The sequence below is a fragment of the Aulonocara stuartgranti genome, assembly GCF_965226115.1.
Source record: "Aulonocara stuartgranti genome assembly, chromosome: 7".
Classification (NCBI taxonomy): Eukaryota; Metazoa; Chordata; class Actinopteri; order Cichliformes; family Cichlidae; genus Aulonocara; species Aulonocara stuartgranti.
The window spans coordinates 39,632,501-39,640,724 of record NC_138945.1 but is presented as its reverse complement, the minus strand read 5'-3'; the positions used below and the strand labels follow the sequence as shown (position 1 = coordinate 39,640,724).

Here is an 8,224-nt window from a genome sequence, read left to right as displayed (position 1 = left end):
ACATTTTACAGTGTACGTCATGTGACAAATATGGCCAATGTGATTGGCTGTGCCTTTCAGTGAGCTCTGTTTAGTTTTAGCAGCGGAAATCCTGCGCTGCCAGGAGGAGAGGAGGATGACAGCCAAAAGGAAGAACCTGGATATAAGAAAGTATTTTTCAAAGAAACCTGTAAGTGACTTAAAGTCAAGTTCACTCATAAAATGTGTCCGTCATAATAACGTTACAGGCTGTGCTAGGCTTTGGCCCACATCAGTCTAAAATTGTATGTAACCATTAATAACGTGTTTTGGAAACTAACTGCACAACAGGCAGGCCTCCCAGAGTAGCATTTCTAATATTGATTGAAGCTGTCGGAGAAAACGGCAGCCTCTAGCGAGCCAGGATATTAGTTTACAGAGGCTGTTAAAATTATAGGTCTAACGTCAAAATGTCGGTGACACAATAATTTCATCCTAATGGTACTGACATATTCATAGTGTTAATTTTTGAGACAAAATATCATGTAGTCACGATTTTGCAAATATTCCACCTTGTAGTGCAGTTTACACAAATTGTTGTAAAAATGCACTCACCCTACAAACATTACTGATGAGTCAAGATCTGCACAATTTGACAGAAACACTGAAGCAGCTACACATTTTATTCTTATTGTCATGTATGTCCCATTTGTCAGGTGACAAAAGAACCAACACAAAGCTCAGAGAGCAATGGTGATGCAAGATCACAGGTGAAATTGGATGATGATTTGGTGGTTCATTACTGTATTTGAAGCACATGTGTGACTGCATGTATTTGGAATGTCTCATTGTTATTTATCAGGTGACAGAGGCAGCTCTGCCATGTTGTAGCTCAGACAGAGGTGAAGAGGCGAGGTCACGGGTCACTGACTGATGATTTGGTGCTATAGATTAACTAGTATTTATTATCATGACAATTGTCAGGCTGATTTTAGTCATCCCAGTATCCTCAGTTGAGGCTGAAAGAAGCTTCAGTGCTCTCAGAAGATTAAAAACATGGCTAAAGTCAACAATGACTCAAATGAGATTAAACAATGCTGCTGTATGCCATGTCCACCAGGAGAAACTGGACAGTATAGATGTAAAACCAATATGCCAGCAGTTTATCTCTGTTAACGAGAGGAGAAGGCATGTGTTTGGCTCCTTCACATAGTGGACATTGAGTTGTTGTGTGAGACACCAGTAGTATAAATGTCTGTTGCTGTAACAGTAGCTCATGCTTAGAATAAAAAATCCCAACTCATTGATTTGATCGGGGCAATAGTGTGGCTAAAATGTTGCATAATTTTGCTGAGAGATCTTTTACTTTGTGGTAATCTTAGATGGACATAAACCACCAGGTCATTCAGTGTTCCCTTAGTGCTAATGTATCAGAGATGTTGGTGTAATGTAACTGAAGTAATGTTGTTAAGTCCTTGAACTCATATTCGTTTATTGTCATGACTGTATCAGGCCAATGGGGATTTCTTCCTTTTCTTTTTTTAACGGTATAAATGAATGGTGGTGGATTGGCCAGTTGGTCATGATCGACTCTGGGCTGGACCGATTACAGCCGAGGAGGTTAAACTTTAAAGTTAAGGTGAAAAGGAACGCGATTTGTCCCGTACCACTTCAGCTAGAAAGTTGCTAATTCAATCATTAAAACTGATCAATGATCAGCTTTTCTCTCTGCGCCAGAAAGAGGAAACCAGCGGAGGTCGCATTAAACAACAGCAGCACGTTTAAGCTTGATCAGCTGTTGTTAGCATTTATTTAATATTAATTTCTCGTATCAGCTGATGTTTGCTGGAGCCACAGCTGTAAAAGCTGCTGGTCAAGATGTCGATTTGGATATGTGGTGAGAGGGAAACATGAAGATGAAACCAGGAGATGTCCTTACTGAATCATCAGAGCTGAACAGGTGATGGAGAAACAGGTTTACCTTTTAGTTAACATGAATGAGTTCAAGGGAAGTTATGAACTGTTTCTGAGAGACAAATAACACCAGGATTCTTTTCTATGTAGCTGACAGCTGGTAACTGTGCAGGGGCGGATCTAGCAAAGTTTTGCCAGGGGGCCAGTTAGGCCATTAACAGGGAAAGGGGGGCACAAAGAAATACTTTTCTTTCTTATTCTCATTTAAAATGTCTCGCTTTTAACAAATAATTATCTGAATCTTTCAACTAACGTTTTCATCTGATGTAAAATGTATAGAAATCCATTATTGTATTCAGTAAATATTAAGTCTAGTTAGTATACACCCTAGTAAGTTATAGTATTCTTTACTTTGGGAAGGTACCTGATAGGTTTGTAGCTTGAACCTATTCGCTGGAACGTTGAAGGCAATATAATTACAATAATAATAATTGCAAGACACGAAGTAGGCAAAGTTCTTCTTGTTACTCATGCATGAGGGAGACCTGCCTGGAGCCAAGTGTCGTTCCACCACTTGACCTCCGTCAGACTCTCAGCCAGGTTCCCCATAGCACTCCTTTTATTGTGGTTACATGAATATGCATAGGTTCATTAACATACGACGTCTACATACACACAAAGAGTACCTTGCCTGTGTGTGTGTGTGTGTGTGTGTGTGTGTGTGTGTGCGTGTGTGGGGTCAGAGTGTGACCCCATAAACAACTTCCCTTAACCTGCTGGTCTGGAAAATCCAACAGTTCATCTAAACAAAAAAGCACTTAGACTAAAACAAACGTAGCCACGTTTATCCTACCATAAAACAATAAGAGAAGGTACGACCTCTTCCCATGCTCCCAGGATGTAGGTGTGCATTCCAGTGTGGAATACACACCAAGCCTTTGCAGCCTGTTAAAGATCACACAACCTATCACTACACAATTGATTATACACCTCTAAGCATATATGGTTAAATATTTCTAAGCATAAATGACAATCAACAATACAAAACCTAACAGTACCATCTGTGCAGTCTGCAATTCTGTTGAAGAAAGATGTTGAATCTATTTAATTACTGGAGAAAAATAATAGATTTATGTGCATTTGTTTTATACGTGCATTAAATTTAAATCAGTTTTGTTAGTTAAGCATCTTGAGGCAGAGGGTGGGGGAGTGGTTCCCTATTTTTTTCTTTTCTTTTTTTGCTGGGAGTTGGCAGCTCTATTAGTTATAGGTATATGTAATTATAAATTAGGTGTTACTGTTTAGAATACCAGAATAGGGAAGGTGGTGTAGGTTTAAGCTTATTATAAAGGCTTTAAAGGATTTATGACTTTTCCTATAATACCATGGTGGGCCGGTCACTAGTCAAAATGCCAATATTTTGTCTCAGTCCAGCCCTGCTGAATTTGAAGTTATTTTTATTTTTGTATGATACCTGATTTATATTGAATATGGCTGAAGTAAACTAAAGTCTAAAATACTTAGTCATTTGTTTAATTGTAATTTAGCATTATATAACTCACATATAAAACTATCAATTGTAATTTTAAATGGTTTAACCCTTTAAAGCCGGTCAGAGCGGGTACGCTCTGTTTTGCGTAACTATTTTTAAATCCCGGTAGCTCTGCAACCACGTAAGCTAGCGCAATAATTTTTTTTGCATATGAAACTGGAGGAGTTGTACTTACATCTTACGCCATCAGCTTGTCCTAGGTCACAGTTTCCTTCCACATATAGCTTTGCAAAAACTGCATAAAAAGCACTTGCAGCAACAAAAACATAATATTCCAGAAACACGCTTTGCCGATCCGATCAGCTGTTCATAACACTTCCTACGTCCATCAGCTCGAACTATCGCATGTCCTCCATGTCCTGCCCAAAACCGGAAGTGACGTCATTTTGTGGAAATGAAGTTTTTTACCATCAGGGCCTCATGAGCCTATACTGGTGTTTTTAAAAGTTATCTTTGACTTTATGACTTTCTGTGTCGTTTCTGGGATGCTTAGGACTCATGTTGCACTGCTGGAAATAGTTTATTTTGATGCATATGCTGCTTTTTTGCAAATTTGCATTATAATATTTATTTTCGTTTTTCCTGCAGTATATAAAAATTGGTGTATTTCAAAAATAAAACTTTGAAGACAATTAAAATAAATTTCCTGTGGTGGGAAACTATTTTGTGCAACTTTTTTGTATTTGCAGTTTTGAGGGATAAGCTTCTTAAATTTCTCTAACTAGAAATATATGTTAAAAAAACAAAAACGATTTTAAATTTTTTTGTACTTTATTGCACTTTTTTGCAATGTATGTAATTACTATGCACTTAATGCAGACATATTATTAAAATTTGGGCTATAATGGTTGTATTGATGTATATCAACTTGAAATGCTCCCAATAATGGCACTACAGCATGTAAAAATACAATATAAGCTCTGGCGGACTTGGTTCTATGGTAGGTCTTAAAGGGTTAAAAGCATGTAGAATAGCATATGTAGGCAAGTACATTTATCCTTTTGTTATCAAGAAGCAAAGACAAAAAGGAAAAAACCCCTGAATCATTCGTCCCCACCAATGCCAGAACGAAATCTACGCCCTTGCTCTCTTTCTTTCTCCCTCCTCCCCCCCAGTCATGTCTGTCCCGTATTTAGCGAGTGAAAATGAAATAAAATAAACAACAAAAAAATGTGAATCAAATTGACCATTACGGCAAGGCTGGGATGGTCCATTTGGTAAAGTAAATCCGTTGGGCATCTTTCTTCGCCTTTAGACAACAATTCTGATGGCAAAAGAGCAAAACGGAGCAGATAAAAAAAAATAAAAAAAAAATAAAAAAATAAATCCTGGATTCTCCAAAGTGTTCACCTGCTTACCAAATTGGCCATAAAAAAGATAAGTATAAATTAGTTTCTCTTTGAAATTTTACTATGTTAAAATATTTAGAATTATTTTGACACTGAACACTGAACAAAATTAGATTTATTTATTTTTTTGAAAAACACATTCCTCATATCTGGGCTGGAGCCTATCCATGCTGTCATAGGGGAAGAGGGGCGGTACACCATGGACCCTCGACAGGTTGTAGGGCTAACACAGACAACCAATCACACTGAGATCATATTTGCTTCCTCATGTATGTGTAAAAAATGATAGATGCAGCTATTTGTACACCAGGGGATACTGGAGATCGGGTGATAAATACAGATTAACCCTTTAAGACCTACCATAGAACCAAGTCCGCCAGAGCTTATATTATATTTTTACATGCTGTGGAGCCGTTTGGGAGCATTTCAAGTTGCTATACATCAATACAACCAATATAGCCCAGATTTTACTAATATTAGTAAGTGCATAGTACTTACATAAATTGCAAAAAAGTGCAATAAACTACAAACAAATTGAAAATTGTTTTTGCTTTTTTAACATATATTTCTAGTTAGAGAAATTTAAGAGGCTCATCCCTCAAAACTGTAAATACAAAAAAGTTGCACAAAATAGTTTCCTACCACAGGAAATTTATTTTGAGTGTCTTCATAGTTTTATTTTTGAAATACACCAATTTTTATACACTGCAGGAAAAACAAAAATAAATATTATACTGCAAATTTGCAAAAAAGCAGCATATGCATCAAAATAAACTATTTCCAGCAGTGCAACATGAGTCCTAAGCATCCCAGAAACAACACAGAAAGTCATAAAGTCAAAGATAACTTTTAAAACACCCAGTATAGCTCGCGAGGCCCTGATGGTAAAAAACTACATTTCCGCAAAATGACGTCACTTCCCGGTTTTGGGCAGGTAATGGCGGACATGCAAAAGTTCGCGCTGACGTCTATTCCAATGTAGGAAGTGTAACAGCTGATCGGATCGGCAAAGCGTGTTTCTGGAATTTTATGTTTTTGTTGGTGCAAGCGCTTTTTATGCAGTTTTTGCAAAGCTATATATTGGAAGGAGAGTGTAGCAGAGGACAAAGTTGATGGCGTAAGATGTAAGTACAACTCCTCCGGTTTCATATGCAAAAAAAATTATTGCGCTAGCTTACGTGGTTGCAGAGCTACCGGGATTTAAAAATAGTTACGCAAAACAGAACGTACCGCTCCACCGGTTTTAAAGGGTTAATAACAGAGATAAAGAGAAACCAAATCATGGTGTCAGATTAATTTATTTTATCCAACACAAAAAAATCTTGTTCTCATAATCAAACAGAATAAAATCGGTGAATCATGCTGTAATACTTATCTTTTCAGAAACAGGCAAACTGTGATGACTAAACCAATACGTCTCTAACTCTTTTCTTTAGCATTTTATTAAAAAGTAGGAAACTCTACAGTGATGTTAAGCTGTATTCAGCCCATGCGAGTATCAGTGAATGAGGAGCTTTCTGGCCCACAGTCAGGGTCGATGTCCATGATGTGGAATCCATGACGTATAGTAGGTGGACAATCCTCAGTGAGCCCAGCAAAATTCAGGAACATGTCTCTTATTCGTTGATTGTTAATGCACAGCGCCCCCACCTCGCCTCTCATACTGGGTTTTAGCCCTGTTTACATCAGCAATACAGGTCCAGTGTTTGTTTTGGTTTTTGGTCACACACCACTTTGAATGGTCATTTGAAGGAGTCCAACTACCCACACCTGTATTTGTATTGATATTTTGAATATTGTCTCCTCTTGTGGTTGGGGTCTGAACAATAGGACGGGGCCCGATCCCAGCCTGGCAGCCCCAGGTCTGCACAGCAATATCACTGTCAATTACTTGGGCAATGGTGAAGTAGAGGTCTCCAACTACAAGAAACAACAAGAATCCTTTAATCCTGTCCAGTTCTTACAAACTGATTCTGATTAGTATATTGAACAAATAAATAAAAGAAAATTGAAAAAACCCCACACAAGCCCCACACTTGTTTAATTTAAAAGGTTAGCCTTTAAGTTGGCACTCATATACATACAGACATCTCACCTGTTAAGTGTTCTGACTGTTGTTTAGCAATGCTGTAAAAGTTCTGATGTTCTTGACGTCAGCATTTGTAAGGTTCTGGTGGGTTGACTTGAACCCATTTTGTTGCTTTAATGAGCTCTTGATGGAATGCATTTGGAATATCATAGTCAAAAGGAAAAGCTCCGATGTACTGCAGGTGATTACCTGGAAATAGATCAAGGAGATCTTTACTGTGAGTTTTAGATCAACCTCTGGGGGTTAAATTGTGAAATGTATAGAATTTAAATTGTGCTTATTACCGATGTTTTTGGAACTAGAGCAATCAGGGAAAGTTACACAGATGAACGTCTGAGCATTTTTAAATCCGCTTTCAGGCCAGAACTTGTTTTGGTCTCTTCTGAAGGGGAATTGAGGCATGCTGTGTAAGAGCCAGACCCAGTATAATTTTTTTTTCAACCATCAGAACCCCTGTGAACCGGAACAGTTACACAGCTGGTCATTAAACAGTAGAATGGATACCCATTCATCAAATACTTTACTCCTTGCTAGCCCACTCATGGATGACTCAAACCAGTCAACAGACTTTGTTTCTAGTATTGTCCCTAAATGCATGCGCAGATGGCATGGAGTGGAGTGTGATGAGGACCCAAATGCAGGGCCCAAAATGTAGTCTTAACAAAAGGCAAGCTGTTTATTAGCAGAGCACAAACAAGGAAAGTGAAAATGAAGATAACGATAAATAAACTGAGTAAAAACCAAACAATGGGGAAAATAAAACCCCAAAAAACCTTGGAACATGGATGTCATGGCTAGGTGGCCAGTGTGTTGTAGTGTGAACCCAAAAGCAAGTGAATAAGAGGCAGGATCGAAATGAACAGAAAGCGAGCCTTTATTGTGTCTGATAACACATAAATCAAACAATAACAAAAACTGGACAAGAACTAGCAAAAGCCTGAACTGGGAAAAACTACAGGAGGAGAAATCTGGGACATGAAGACGCAGGGGAGGTTAACAGACAACTCGACAACGAACACAGGAAAGCTCACACAATACATACACATGAGGGTGATGAGGGAAGTTTAAACACATGGGAATCAAATTGGGATGAATAGACATAATGACACAGGGGAAGCAATACGAAACACGAAATGAGGGACTTAGAAAATAAAACAGGAAACACTAAGACGCAAACTATAACACACAACAAGACACATAGCCAGGAGGAAGGAGCGCACATGAGAACAGGATTGACTTGAACCATAGTAACACAAAAATATATAAACTCAAAAGTTAAGTTCAAGACCCAGAACCCTGACAACAGAGAAAACTAACAGGAGTAGCAAGATGAACACACAAACTGATAAAGGGCTGAGGAAT

The 8,224-nt window shown here is 38.2% G+C and overlaps 1 protein-coding gene and 1 pseudogene across 2 annotated transcripts in view; one reads left to right on the top strand and one right to left on the bottom strand.

Moving 5' to 3' along the window:
* The first annotated feature begins 116 nt into the window (after positions 1-116).
* The window catches only part of LOC309712238 (uncharacterized protein), a 31,255-nt gene continuing 23,147 nt past the window's right edge, over positions 117-8,224 (top strand). Inside the window, exon 1 of the mRNA XM_082542901.1 lies at positions 117-169. The gene's annotated coding sequence lies outside the window, so the exon portion shown is untranslated. The remainder of the gene's footprint in view (positions 170-8,224) is intronic.
* LOC309711781 (plancitoxin-1-like) overlaps positions 6,250-8,224 on the bottom strand; it is a 5,142-nt pseudogene continuing 3,167 nt past the window's right edge. The window contains exons 5-7 of the transcript XR_014280662.1: positions 7,147-7,315; positions 6,869-7,051; positions 6,250-6,693 (exon numbers count right to left, since the gene is read on the bottom strand). The product of XR_014280662.1 is annotated as a plancitoxin-1-like (transcript). The remainder of the gene's footprint in view (positions 6,694-6,868; positions 7,052-7,146; positions 7,316-8,224) is intronic.